This window comes from Miscanthus floridulus, chromosome 8 (assembly GCF_019320115.1).
Source record: "Miscanthus floridulus cultivar M001 chromosome 8, ASM1932011v1, whole genome shotgun sequence".
Classification (NCBI taxonomy): domain Eukaryota; kingdom Viridiplantae; phylum Streptophyta; class Magnoliopsida; order Poales; family Poaceae; genus Miscanthus; species Miscanthus floridulus.
Window position 1 is genome coordinate 112,983,359 of NC_089587.1, and position 14,613 is coordinate 112,997,971.

The following is a 14,613-nucleotide window of genomic DNA, read 5'->3' on the forward strand; positions in this document are numbered from 1 at the left end:
CCAATGAACTCTGTACCGTTGTCCATGATAATGGAGTTCAGCACTCAAAAGCGATGGATGATGTCAAGGAAGAACAGCACGGCTTGCTCGGACTTGATCGCAGAGATCGGTCGAGCCTCTACCCACTTTGTAAACTTGTCTATGGTGACAAGCAAGTGCATATAGCCCCCGAATGCCCTTTTGAGAGGTCTGACCAGGTCGAGCCCCCAGACCATGAACAGCCACGTGATGGGGATCATCTGGAGCGCTTGGACCGATAGGTGGGTCTACCAAGCATAGTACTAACACCCTTCGGCCTTCGCAGGTGTGCATAATCTGTTCGGCGTTGTCAACTGCAGTCGACTAGTAGAAGCCTTATCGGAATGCGTTTCCGACTAGGGTTCTAGGCACGGCATGGTGACTGCAGACCCCACTATGGATATCACTCAGCAACTACATCCCCTGCTCGATGGGGATGCAGCGTTGTAGGATCCTAGTGTGGCTCCACCTATAGAGCTTGCCATCAACAATGGCAATGGATCTAGCGCGACGTGCGAGCCACCGAGCATCCGTCTTGTCTGTCTATAGTGCCTCATAGAGGAGGTAATGAGGTAGGGCATCCTCTAGTCGGCCAGAGGGTTGGGCTCTGTCGCTGGATCCTCATCTAGCTCCATGACCTCAGGGTCGGATAGAGCCGATGACTGGTTAGCCCCCAAGCCCAGGGTAGGCGGCCCATCACCGGCTTGTTCTGGCTCCTTGTAGTGGACCGAGGGCTTGTGCTGATCACTAGCGAAGACGCCTGTTGCATCGGTTCTCGGTCGGACGCCGCTTTTGCCAACGCGTCGGTCACCTCGTTGAGACACCTAGGGATGTGATTGAGCTCAAGACCGTCGAACTTGTCATCTAGCTGGCGGACTTCTCAGCCGGTAATATGTAGCCATCTTGGTGTTGTGGTAGCTCGACTCCTTCATGACTTGGTTGATGACCAGCCGGGAGTCACCCCAGACGTCGAGGCGTTGGATACCCAACTCGATAGCGATACGTAGGCTCACTACAAGAAATGTGTGGTTTTTTGACGTATTTAGCATGACAACATGTCGGAATGTCATTATATCATCCGGTTTATGACATTCTGTTTTAGGCACTTCGACTTAGTGACAATAAAAAGTTGTATGTCACAAAAAATGTCATATAGCTAGTTCAATTCCATCCAGTGACAATATTTGCTACGTCATAGAGGCATTTTCTACGTCACAAAGTCTAATTTATAAATGGTATCAACCTATGACAAAGTTTGTGTGTCAAAAAGTAATTTGTTAATTTTTTTAAACATTGTTGTCCATGTTGGCATGTTTCACAGCCATGTGATTAGGTAGGTACATATTCTTTTTTATTTTAATTGTTTTTTCAACATATTTTAGTCCACTCTTGTCTATATTTCACGGCCGACGTAATTAAATGTGGCGCTTTATTTTATATACGCCTAATCACTACAATAGAAAAAATAAGCAAAATGACACATATTATCTTGGAGAGAAAAATAAAATACATTTCAAAAATTTATGAGCAAGGGCGCTCAAACCTAGGATCAGTCAAAATAAAAGCAAGAGTCTTACCATTGGAATTAAAAAATGCCTCTCCTGAGCCCATTTTTTTTTCTCTTGTGCAGAAATTAAAAGACCTCCTCTCTTTCTCTTGGGCCTAAACCACCCTCCTCTCTTCTTTTTGCAAGCCCAGCTCGGCCCCTGAGTGGCCAGCCCAACGCCCTTCCCTTCCGGCCCGTCGACCACCTCTGGCCCAGGCTCGTCCCTTCCTCCAGCTCAGGCCCGTTCAGAAGAAAAAAAAACTATCAGAATAAGTGTGGCATTGGGGAGTTCGAACCGCGCACCTGGTGACTGAGAACAACTGGTCTTACCAGTGCACCAGTGGTTCGGTTTCGAAGATGATGATTCTTCTTTTGTTTTGAATTGTTTATGTAGGAGCAAGTAAAAGAGCAAAAAAAAACAAACCTTACCACTGCAGCTGCTAGGTCTTCATGTCCAAACTAGTTCCTTTACTCCTTTAGTATATATACACGTACATATTCCTCACATACGAAGAGGGCAGAGTTCAGTCATGTAGAAACAAAGTCACGATGACATCATGAACGTAAACTTTTAAAAAAAACACCAATACACCGTATATACTAATGCTCGGACCCTACATGTCATTCGGACATGACCTTTTCATATGAATTTTCGCTAGAAAAAATAAATTGCTTAAATACTGGAAAATCAAGAACATGAACACAAGCTTTTCTTTTTTTAATCTGTAGTCAAAATTTGTAACAAGTCTTTCTTCCTCGTGCTAACTCCAAATGAGATGATTCTTTTTCCTAAAATTTTCTAAAATCATGCTCTATCCATTTGTTGTATTCTTACAGCTATTATTTTTGTTAAACTTTCATGTAACTTTGTTTTATCAATTGAAAATTTGAATTTAAAAAAATGGTAACTTTAAATAACATTTTGAAGCAGTAAGTGATTTGATCTGAAAAAGTCATGAACATAAAAGTTGTAGAATTGATCGAGATCTATAACTTTTATTTTAGTCATTTGTTTATCCGATAAAGTGATAGTAACATTGTTCACAAAATTTATATATCTCTCTCATAGTTTATGAAACCATACGAGATATGTAAAAATTGTGAACAATGTTACAATCACTTTGTCGGATGAACAAATGACCAAAATAAACGTTGTAGATGTTGATGACTTCTACAACTTTGTTGTTGATGACTTTTTCAGATGAAATCATTTACTCTTTCAAAATTTTGTTTGAAGTAGTCATATTTTAAAATTCAAATTTTGCATTGTTCAAACAAAGTCAGATGGAGAAATGACAAAAACAAAAGTTGTATATCTCGATGAGTTCTAAAAATTTGTAGTTGACAACTTTTTCGTTTGAATTCATTATAGCCTAAAAACTTTATTGTTGACTGCTTAAAAATCACCTAAAGCGTAGAAAATAGCAAATCACATCCAAAATTCTTAAAAATCCTAGGCAACACCTTAATTTTATATATTTGTTTATCAACTTAATTTGGTATGCCTCTCACAAACCCGGGTTGCATTATTTCAATATAACAATATATCTTTCAAGAATTTACACTCATTTCTACCCTAAAGAAAATGAGAAAACATTTAAAAAAAACTCGGGCTAAGACAGCTTTAATTTAGCCCAATACTCCTCACCGTGAGATTGGCCCAAAAAATATTCAGGCCCAGCTGAAACCTTCCTCACCGTGAGCCGTTCATCTGTAGATCCAATGGTTGAGATTTGGTATGCCTCTCACAAACCCTAGTATATAAGTAGGTCCAGAGGATTCCTGTCCCTGCGCATCTGCCACATCCCCGTCTCCGCTGCCTCTCGACAGATCCCATCCGCCCCCCCGAGAGCGCGGACTCCAGCAAGCCTCAAGCGCGAGGCCGCGCCGCCCCGAGTCCTGACCCCGAGCGTCGAGTGTTGTGCAGGGCTGTGGCCTCGCTGTCGCCGAGCCTCAGCTGAGAGTGGCAGCCGAGCCCCGCGTGCGCGTGGTTGCGCAGGCCGCAGGCTGCGCGCCGCCACCAGGCACTCTGCGTGCAGTTTGCTGTTGTCGTGGAAGAGGCTGCCATGGCGGCGGGCGGGGATGGCGTGGCTCGGCAGGTGGAGCTCCGCTGGATCGAGGGGAACGTCTGCTTCAAGAAGGTGCCCTCGTCGATGCAGGAGCCACCTTCTCATCCAAAGCCGCCTCCTCGTACCCTGATGCGTGCGCCCCCATCCACGCCGCCATACATGGTTCAGCTCACGATTCTACCCCCTCCCCTGCCCTTGCTCCGGCTGTTAGCTTTTTGCCAAACTGTGACCCCGTGCTATATCCAAAGGATTTCGGGGGTGGTGGTCGCCTGATGTGCAGCCTTGCCGGTCGCTGCTCCCTGCGTCACTGCGGCGTCATGTAGCTGGATCTGGCGGTGCTGTATCTCCCGGAGTCAGCCAGCGAATCTTCTTTGTCCCTTGGCCTCTCTCTCTATCCCCTCACACGGTCCACCTTGTAGGTACCGAGATCCGGCGTGGACAAGGGCCACAAGGCCTCCGGCGACTCTCTGCGCGTGCGCAAACCGGACAGTGCTCAAGCGTCCTAGGCAAGTGCCTCCGTTGTCGATGGCAAGCTCTTCAGCAACTGACTGACATCCGTTCGTGTTGTTCAGGTACGAGCAGTCATAACTTTCAACCTCATGCCTTTTTCCTTTGCTGAAATTGGTGCTAAGTGTGATTTATAATTCTTCTGTTGTTCCGGTACAAGTTTCTCCACCTTTTTCTTGCTTGTCGTGGATGCATATATATAATAGAGTATTGTTGTTTCAGTAGATCGATATGATGACAGTAATTTTACTCGATGGAGAGTTTAATTTGTGAAATCCAAATTTCATTGTCATGTTCCTCGATTAGACTCCTTTACTATCTATTATCCGGGCCTGCAGGTATTGGAAAGTGCTTTTAATGATTAGATTAGATATAGAAGAGGGCAGTATTTTTGCAGTGAAAATAAAGCAGCAAACAAGACTGTATCATTTTCCTTTATGAAAATAAAGCAGCAAACCCTAGGCTTAGACTGTTGGTCGATAGTATGAAATTCTGTTGGGATTGAAGAAAACATTCTGTTAGGACTGCATATAAGATTATGGTAACTAGCTGCTGCTTACTGCTTCAGCAATCTATTTATTCAATTTCTTGAATCAAAGTTCCAAATTTCTGACTGTTTCTATGGCAGGTTCTTTTATGCATCAAGGGCATGTTTGGTTGGAAGCCTGGATGACTTGCCTGGAGAAAAGTGTTGCCTGAGAATTGCCTGGAATTCTGAGAGAATCTGCCTGGCCAGGCAAGTTGAGAGTTATTCGTTTGGTTAGATGCCTGGCCTGAGAAAGCTAATGAATAGAGATCATGTGTTTTCTTATCTGCTGGAGAGGTAATTAATTCATTTTCTTAATTAATAATACCTCAAATATACACAAATAAACATACGGTAACAAAATAAAAACAGATAAGTGAGTTTTTTTAATTTATAATATGCTTAAATTAATGTGTTTTTTATTTATCTTTGTATAGTTAACATGTATTTTTATAATCTGATTAACCAAAATATATAATTTAGTAAATTATTGTTGTCCGTGTTTAATATTAGATAATCACGTTTAATAAGATTAAATAGGAAATATATTGATAAATTATGTCTTTTAGTATAATATATGATTTTAATACTTTTGATTAAATAATGTGAGGATAAATAAAAAATAAGTAATCAATATAAGAAATCTTAATCTGGATTTGGAAAAATAATGGTTATGAACAGTAAAATATTTATTTATTTACATTAAATTAAATAATTGTATTTTGCATACTAATCTTTGTGTGACAAAATGTGCACAGTATCGATACAACATTTTTAATTTTTATTAGTACATACGATTAGTATACACTGTGACTCACTACGTATGGTATAGATTACCTTATCTTTTTTAGTTAGTAAGATTGAAAAAAAAATCTAACTAAATGACTCTTGTACATATATTTAACATAAAAGTATTTACATAATTCGATGAAAAATAAGTACCATTAATATATGATGATTTTTTTCATTGCATCTTAACTGGTCACGGATACTTGATATAGCTAGCTAAAAAGGAATCCAGAGTTCAACAGGTGCACGTATACCTTAATTAAATAGCTAATGCAAGGTAACTAATCCAGGCAAGGAAGCAGCGGCAGCCAGGCGACCATTTTCATGCGCCTGAGCCTGGCGGCGATGCCTGGGACAGGCAGGTCACCAGGGCTGCAACCAAATAAGGTGCAGGCAGCTCTCCGGCAGGCTACAGGCGAGGCACTTTACTCCCAGGGTTCAATCCAAACAGCCCCCAAGTGCTTGTGCGGCTGTGCCTACATCTACCTTATTTGAGCGGTTGGAAACTGAGTTAGTGCTTTCTTATTATATGACTTGTGTAATTTTGATGGTGTTTTTCGTCTGATTTTAGGAAAATCCAGAAAACTTGATTGTGCTGGTCCTTGTGTTGGAAGATATGGAAGATTCCTGCAGGTGTTTTGTACAGGAATATAGGTCTTGATAGAATAAGATAATGTTTTTTGTAATTTTAGTTTTGATCATTGTTAAAATGCCACTGGATATGTAAATTATGTGTATTTGCATTGTTGATTTATTATATTGATCTCGGCCTTCAGTAATGTAAAGTGTGCTGGGCCAACATGTGATTTGTGGGCTGTAAAAAAATGTGGGCTGCAAAAAAATGTTTGGGCTGAAAAAAATATATGGGCTCAATTGTGTGGGCTGAAAATTTTATGGGCTGCAATCCTAAAAAATATAAAAAACGAAAATGAATAATGGGCCAGCCAGCGACGGCCCAAAAAATATTTGTGGCCCCAGAGCTAAGTGGGCTTTAGCAGGCCAAATCTAATTTTGTGACGTTTTTTTTTCTGTCATGTCAGCTGTCATGTGGAAAGGTCTAATTCTGTGACAATAAAACAACATCATAAGCTTGTGACAATAAATATACAAATGTCATATGATCAATTTGTGACGCTGGTTTTTTGACGTTTGAATTTTTGTCAACTTAAAGTCATAAATCTTAAGTTGTGACAATAATTCCATATGTTTTGACATAAATAGAATGTCAAAAAACCACACATGTCTTGTAGTGGCTGTTGATGAGCGCCTCATACTCGGCCACATTGTTGGAGGAGGGGAAATGGATGCGAACCAAGTACCTCATGCTTACCCTAAGGGGCGAAACAAAGGCCAGCCCCACGCCGGTGCCTTTCTTCATCAGCAATCCGTCGAAGTACATCGTCCAGTACTCCTGGTCGATGACTACCGGCGGCATTTGGACCAAGGTCCACTCTACAACGAAATCAGCTAGCACTTGGGACTTGATAGCCGTTTGGGGGCATATGAAATGCCTTTGTAACACCCCAGGTGTTTGGCTTCCATATTTGCACTTGCATTTCATGAACATGAGCATCATTCATCCATTCATGAGCTTATATTGCATGAAACATGTTTTTGAAACATTGCAACATATTGTTATATTTCATGTGTGTTTGTTTTATGAAATGAATAGTGTGCAACACTCAAGTGCAACATGTGCAACTCACTTTAGTGAAACATGGTTAGTTAGTACTATGCAACAAAATCATGAAACATGTGAAACATGACTTTGAAACAAAGGTAACATTTCACTTGTTTTTCCTTGTTTCAATGCATGTGATGCTTGATTTTGGTGTGACCAATGTGTGGTGTGGCTAATTATCCTCTTAAGCAACTTAGTTATACTTATAATGTCATTAGGAACAATGTTCATGTTGATCATTTTGCCTAATTAGGTTTCCAAGTCATGGTTGGACTACTTTAGACCCCCAGAGCTCCTGGGTTTGACTGTCTAAAAAGTATAGCTTAGAGTGTTTGCATGTCTGAGCAACCTAAAGCAAAGTTGTAAAAAATTTTATGAGGAACAAACTTTGTTTAGGAGCCAAGTCATGAAAATGTGCAGAACATGCTCAAAAAGGACCCACAAGTCAGTTTGAGGTCTATTTGGAAACTCTGAAAATTTTCTAAGTCATAAACCAGGATTTCAGTTTCGTGTACTCAACTTTGGCATGATTTTTCTCATGATCCTTTGAGAATTAGGTCTTGGTTCTTTAATAGGAATTGAAGATGGTATGAAGGGCTACAACTTTCATTTATATTGTTTTCACTGATTCTTCACGGTTTAGGAGATCAAGCACTGTCAATTCTTGCTGGCAGACCTTGATCTCTTAACTGAATCAGAGCTACAGTGCCGACCGGCAACAGAGACCGGCCGCCACATGGCCACCATGCGCCGTGGCTGGCTTGACGCCATTGCCCGGTGTCCTCAGCTTGAAGCCACGTCCCTCTACCCTCCCAGCACTCGCATTCACTCTCCTTCGCCCCCGCCGCTCACAGCAGCAGCAGCACGCCGGCTCCGCCATTGCTGCTGAGCACGCGCCATCGCCTAGCTCCCTTGCCACCGTGAAAATGCTGCCTCCAGCTAGCCCAAAGCTCCACCGTGTCCTCCTCTACCTCCACCTCTTAGCTGAGCCTATCGAGTCGAGGTGAGGGCACATTTGTCACTTCCGCCGCCACCGCCATGAGCGTGACCTCGCCGGAGTTCGAGGCCGCCATGGTCGGGATAGCTAGGGTCCCTCTCATCCTCCTTTTCCTACCTAGCTAGCTCCATGGTGACCTTAGGAAGCTTGTACCGAGCTCAAGAGAGGCAATGGGGGCTCGCCGTCGCTAGCACTGCCACCAGAGGTCCGCCGAGCCGCCGTGCGCCATGGCCGCCTTACCTAGAGTCCGCTAGAGCTTAGGGTTAGCAGGTCAATCGATGCGGGAGATCATGGCGAGCACGGAGGTACCCTCCTCGTCGCCGGTGAAGACGCCATCGGTGAGCTTCGCCACTACCGCGCCATTGTAGCCGCCTCCCCTGTTTCCTCTCGCTGACCTATGGGGTCATCTGACCCGAGGGCCCCGCTTGTCAGTGACTGAGTATTAGAAGCTAGTTCAAATATTTCCTGTTTTGATGCTGTTTTGTAAAAATTATATCTCTAGTTTTGTATATGGTTCCAATTTTGGTAGGATCTTGGTGAAGTATAGTATTTAGGAAAAATATAACTTGAACACTTGTAGTGGAAGTTTTGGATGAATTAAATTAAAACTTGAAATGTGTTTTCAAATGCATGCAAACTTGTTTAAATTATATCTTGAGTTTCTGTGCTCCAAAAATTATGAAATTTTGTTGGTGAGCTACTCTTGCTTATTAGAAGCTCTGGTAAAAATTGAGAGTCATTGCATGTATGGGTTTTGAGTTATAGATTTTCCTTTTATCATTGAATGATCCTTGTGTGAATTTTTGTAATTTATTTATGAATCCAATTACCATGAAATTTTGTGGGGAATGTCCTAGTACCTTAAGGATGCTAGGAAAAATATAAAATCTATTGCTTGACACTTTTCACTAGGGTTTCCTAATTATGTCATTTTAAGCCTTTATGTCTTGTCATTTTTGTGTAGGATGTTATACTTGCTCAAATGATGTGAAATTTTTATAGTGGTATCTACTGTAATTTTTGTAGATTAAATGGTGTAGTTCTCATATAGGTTTATCATTTCTCTTAATTAATTAAATAAATTAAGAAAGACATTAAAAGAAATGAATTGGTGGTGAGCACTTTACTTTCTGGTGTTCTTGTGACATGTGTGATAAGTGAGTAGAGTTGGTTTTTTCCAATTATTTGTTTGCAACGTAAGTTAATAAATATTTCTCGGGAATTTACAAAGTTCCCTATGATATTTTGGTTTGCTGGGAATGTGGTGAATACAAAAGTTGTAGATAACTTATGTATCTAGCTCCAGTCGAAATTTGGTAGCATTTGGCCCAGTAGTTTAGGAGTTACAGTCGTTCAAAGTTGGATCACAGAGTTGCTTGTTCTCTGTCTTGTTTGGACCTGATCATGTAACTCTGTAAATTCGACCTAGTAAAGGTTGGAATCATGCCTTGAGGTCTAAAAATGAATTGTAGGTGATTTCATAAGCTTTCCAAATTGTCTTGTTGCATGTCATTTGGAATTATAGATCTTTAGTTATGGTCAGTTTACCGTACCGCTGTATAGTCTCTGTTTCGCTGAAATATGAATGTTTGTGTGCATGCTTTATTGCAATGTTTTTTGTTGATTGTTTAGGTGCTAGCCTAACTTGAGAACATGCTTAGGTGCAGGTGCTAGGTCCTTAACTGAAGATGAGCAATTGTACATTAGATTGTATAAACTTGGTAAGTTAAAGTGATTTGAATAGAGCCTAAGTCGGAAAATGCGGACTGCAGTAAGCATGTGCATTCCCCGAGCATCCCTAACTTCGTTCATGTGCATCCATGATATTTATCTTGTGCATTCATACAATAGGTGTGCCGGAGGGAGTGACGCTGCTGGAGTTCGAGGGAGCGAGCTAGGAGGAGGAGCCCGAGGTGCAGGAAATCAACGAAGCAGCCGCCGAGGAGGAGTTGCCCGAGTGCCCTGACCACCGTCCTTCCTCTTTCCTGAAAGGCAAGCCCCGAAGCATATTAAGTCTTCCATGTTTTTACAGACATCTTGGGTATCTTTTATTTGTTGATGATGCATTAAGTATAGGAATTGGTTGGAACCAATTGTTGCATTATATATCCATCCTTGTCCAGATATCGCACTGGAATCCTATTTAAGTTTAGGAACAGGTTAAATGCTTAGCCATGCTTAGTGCGGTAGAAGTCAGGTGATTTCCTATCACCTGCGAGCTTTAGGATGAGGTGGATCACGGTTGGCTATATTTGCTATCGTGGAAAAGAACCATGTTAATAATGAATTAAGATCGGGCGGAGTCTTGTGCAGGGTTGGACATAGTGACTCCGTTTGTGTCATTTAAGGACCGATACGCTGTACGTCCTCATATCATGTTGAACGCAGCCTAACACTTAGCTAGCCAGATAATTCATTCTGACCGTGAAGCCTAGTAGCTCTACTCAGGCCGGGAACGCGAGCAGTGGCGTGCATTCTAGAGGTAGTAGGGATGTGCGGAGAGCCATTGGCATAAGTCCAAGACGGGTTAGAGTCCCAAGCAACCTTGGCAGAGTGGTTCTCTGAGAATGCTGATCTGTTCGGACTCACGACTCCTGAATTGTGCCAAAGGTGACTTGTTTGCAACCCTGACGGGGGAAGCAGGGTTTGTGTTTAGGAATACCCCTCCAGCTGGATAGGAATCAATTCGAATCGCCATCTCTCCCAGATAGTAAGAACTTGACTAAGCAGCAGCAACGTAGATTCAATTAATTTAACGATATGGTTAAATGGATGATGATGATAATGTTGCCACGATTTATACCTGCTATGGTTATTAATGTTTGAACCTTAATAAAATGATTGCTTAGTACAGGTGCTAATATAGATGACATGTTAATGGCTAAAAGTCACTGCTAGTTCGGGTTAAGAGTTGATCATTATTACTTATGCTTTTCCGCAACAAGAAAGTGTCAGTCAGATCCACTAAATTAAGCTATGCATGATCCTTGGTGTCTTTTATTTTGGTTTCTGACAGGTAAGTCTAGCTGAGTACATTCTCGTACTCAGGGTTTATTCCCTCTTGTTGCAGATGACCTTCTATATCAGGGCTTCTATAAGTATTGTCTCCACCCGGTGGGAGACGAAGACTATATCATGGGCATGATCTCTGTTTCCCTTATCCGAATGCTTTTGCGGGTTGTGATCAGCAAACCAGTATTTGTATTTGAACTCGGGTGTGTAAGTTAAACTATTTGCTTCCGCATACTTTACAACACTTGTTTTGTAATAACGATGACTCTGAGGTGATGTAATCTATTTGCAAACCATCTGCGAAATGTTGTAACGTATGATATGTTATGTTGAATTACTGTGATCTTGGTTGTATGCAAGTTGGTTTGAAATCCTTTGAGGTTTCAGTTGACTACCGGGTTTATATGGGCTCAAGTGCGAGAATTTGATCGTTTCATCGATTGTTTTTGTACTTGTGCTCTTATAAATTGGTCGGTTCTGTGACAGCTGGTATCAGAGCTAGATTCAACACTAAACATGTCATACGGGTATTTAAAACAAAAGCTTTTGTTATGAAAACGGTTTTCCAACTTATAGTTATATATAAGTGTTCAAAATTCAAAAAATTTATGGTGTACTGGTGATCGCATCCCTTGTAGCCCACTTAAGGACTTCTAGGTGGCTTATATATAATTACTAACTTGGGGGAAATTGATTGTTTCTATTTCGTCGTCCATGCGGCGTGCTATTGCATGGGTGCCATTCGTTTGAATGGTAATGTGTGGATCAATTGCCTCTATGCTAAGGTAAGTGTGAGTTATAAGAGCATGACCGTCCAACTGTCGGTCTAGGGGAGAGTTAGTTGTGGTTACTGGAGTATTTACGTGTTGCATACATGTATATATGAAGGTACTTAATTGTGGGTACATCTGTCGGGTAGTTTGGATACCAAAGTATATATATCTGGGATATATATGGAGAGTATCTTAGTTACTACTTTCATTATTAGCATTATATCTTGTTGGGTTGGTGCTACAATGAAGTTTTCTGCAGGTACGCTAATAACGCACCATGTAGATCGACTAGTTACCGCTAATTGAGAGAACGTATGTATGCCACCGTATATTCTGCTAAAACTTAAATTTTCTTAGGTTTGTGAGGATGTACAGAACGAGCATGCATCATATTCACTCATGTCATTCATATTGCATTACTCCCTCCCTTATAATTGCTTATCCCAGGTATTAAGTTCAATCTCTTAACAAAATAATCCTCTCACGTGAGTTGCATCCCTTATTGATACAGATGGCCGCGCCCGCATTTCCTACTAGTAGCAGCACCTTTTTGGACCAGTTCGGTACGCCCACCTTGCTCTAGAGGGTGCTCAGTTCAGTTGGGTACCCAGAGGCACCCCACTACATGTGGAGGCAAGCGGCACCATTGGGAGATGTACCTTGGTACGTTGTGACCTTTATAGTACCATAGAACCCCACGAGACCATTGTGGCATGGGTGGAGTATTGAGACTGATGGGCAAAGCCCATGGGAAGCCGCTCAAGTTGCTACCCTTGATGTGCTTATGGATATAGCACAGAGCTTTGGGGATGAGTTAGTGGGTGGACCAGCTTCATCCATTCCCCGAGTGGCTCCTACTGAGGCTGAGTGGACTCAAGAAGTTGGTCAGACTTTGGTTCGAGGCCGTGGTGAACGTGTTCAGAGCGATAATGCTGGAATGAGTGCTATGATGGCCGTCTTAAAGCTTTGTCGAGTCAGGCAGGACACCCTTTCTAGTGTGCTAGAAGAAGCTGGCAAGGCAATGGTAGCCCAGCACAAGTTTAGGTTGCGTGCCCGCAAGTATCGCCGTAGGGCGGATGCATGTGGGCGAGCTCAGCAAGAAGTAGATGAGATTCAAGGTATTGCAAATTATCGCCTACAGCAGTGGTGTCAAACAGCACGCGAGAGAGACGAGCTTCATAACTACTGATGAACCTCCCTATAGAGAGAGATGAGGCAGCACAGGAGTTGGATCGTGTGACCCGCCATAGAGATGCAGCCTTAGAGTTGGCAGAAGAAAGACGTCAGGGCTAGATCATGGCTAACCACAATGCTTTTCAAAGAGAGCATGAGCTCCAAGAGCAGCTTGAAGAGCTTCAGGTTGAACACCATCAACTGAACAACCGCCTGTTTCCTATTCCTCACCCCATACCAAGGTATCCTAATGTGGGTGGACCTCAAGTGATTGAGGCCGATGAAGAAGAAGAGGACATGCAGATGGATGACAATGCAGCTGAACCTGCAAATGAAGAAGAAGAGGAAGATCCTAAAGAAGTCTAGGGCATCTCCGATGTGGACAGCGATCACTTCGATGAGTAGTTAGTTAGCAAGTCTCACTAGTTTAAGCTTTTGCAGTCAGTGGTGTAATGGACTTAGTACTATGACTGATGTGGGATGTACGTTTTAATTCGAACTTGGCATGTAATGTACCTTAATTCGCTCCCTTCGGGATGCGTACCTTGTTGGTTAAGTTTAAAACTTGTCATGTTGGAATGCACTGCGTATGGCGCTAGTAATCAAATTGATGATGTGGTGATTGGAAAATGAATTATTGCTGCTGTTTATTGTATGAAGTTTTCATTCTCTCCAGTAAATTCAGTTTGGCATAATTACATTGTTCCTCTCCAATGTGCTGACATAACCAATAATTGCTGGTTGCGCATTGTGGCAGATGCCTCGCACTCGTTCCACTGGTGCGGTGGTGATGATGACGATCTTCCACCGCCACCACCACCCACACCAACGGAATTGATGGCAATCCTTGTGGAAGGACAGCGCACTATGGCTGAGGCTCTCTGCATGATTGCAAATCATGATGGTCGTGGTGCACGCCAAGGACCAGAACCAAATCAGTATAGCGACTTCAAAGATTTCCTTGACACTAAACCACCAATCTTCAAGGAGGCTAAAGAGCCCCTCCAAGCTGATGAGTGGTTGAACACTCTCGAGCAGAAATTCCGTCTGCTTCGCTTGACTGAGGTGCTAAAGACTAAGTATGCATCTCACCAACTGCATGGGCCAGCTGGTATTTGGTGGAGTCATAATCGGTCCACTATGCCCGCTAATGCCCAAATCACTTGGGATCAGTTCAAGTCTGCTTTCAGGGGAAATTATATTCCTCCTAGTCTCATGGCAATCAAGCATACGGAGTTCATGAAGCTGACCTAGTGGAACAAGAGCTTGAATGAATACCTATAGGCTTTCAATAACCTTGCAAGGTATGCTACTGAGTTTGTTGACACTAATGCCAAAAAGATCACTAGTTTCAAGTGGGGACTTAGCCCCAAATTGATGAAGACCATGGGAAATTGCAAGTGTGCTCATTTTAATAAGTTTGTGAGTGATGCTTTATCACAAGAGAATAACAATGTTGTATATGCTGCATCGAAAAATCGTAAGAGGGCCTATGAGGTGGGTGCCTCACAATCTAAGGCTC

General features: G+C 42.3%; 1 long non-coding RNA gene across 4 annotated transcripts; it reads left to right on the forward strand.

The window, feature by feature from the left end:
- The first annotated feature begins 3,372 nt into the window (after nt 1-3,372).
- Nucleotides 3,373-6,234, forward strand: LOC136473298 (uncharacterized). 4 transcript variants are annotated; one of them, XR_010762565.1, is made up of 4 exons: nt 3,373-4,205; nt 4,769-4,963; nt 5,746-5,870; nt 6,027-6,234. It is a non-coding gene; the product is annotated as an uncharacterized lncRNA (long non-coding RNA). The 4 variants fall into 4 exon arrangements; XR_010762564.1 differs by having other exon boundaries at nt 3,373-3,968; nt 4,053-4,205; nt 5,746-6,234; XR_010762563.1 differs by having other exon boundaries at nt 3,373-3,795; nt 3,882-4,205; nt 5,746-6,234.
- Nucleotides 6,235-14,613: the final 8,379 nt, after the last annotated feature.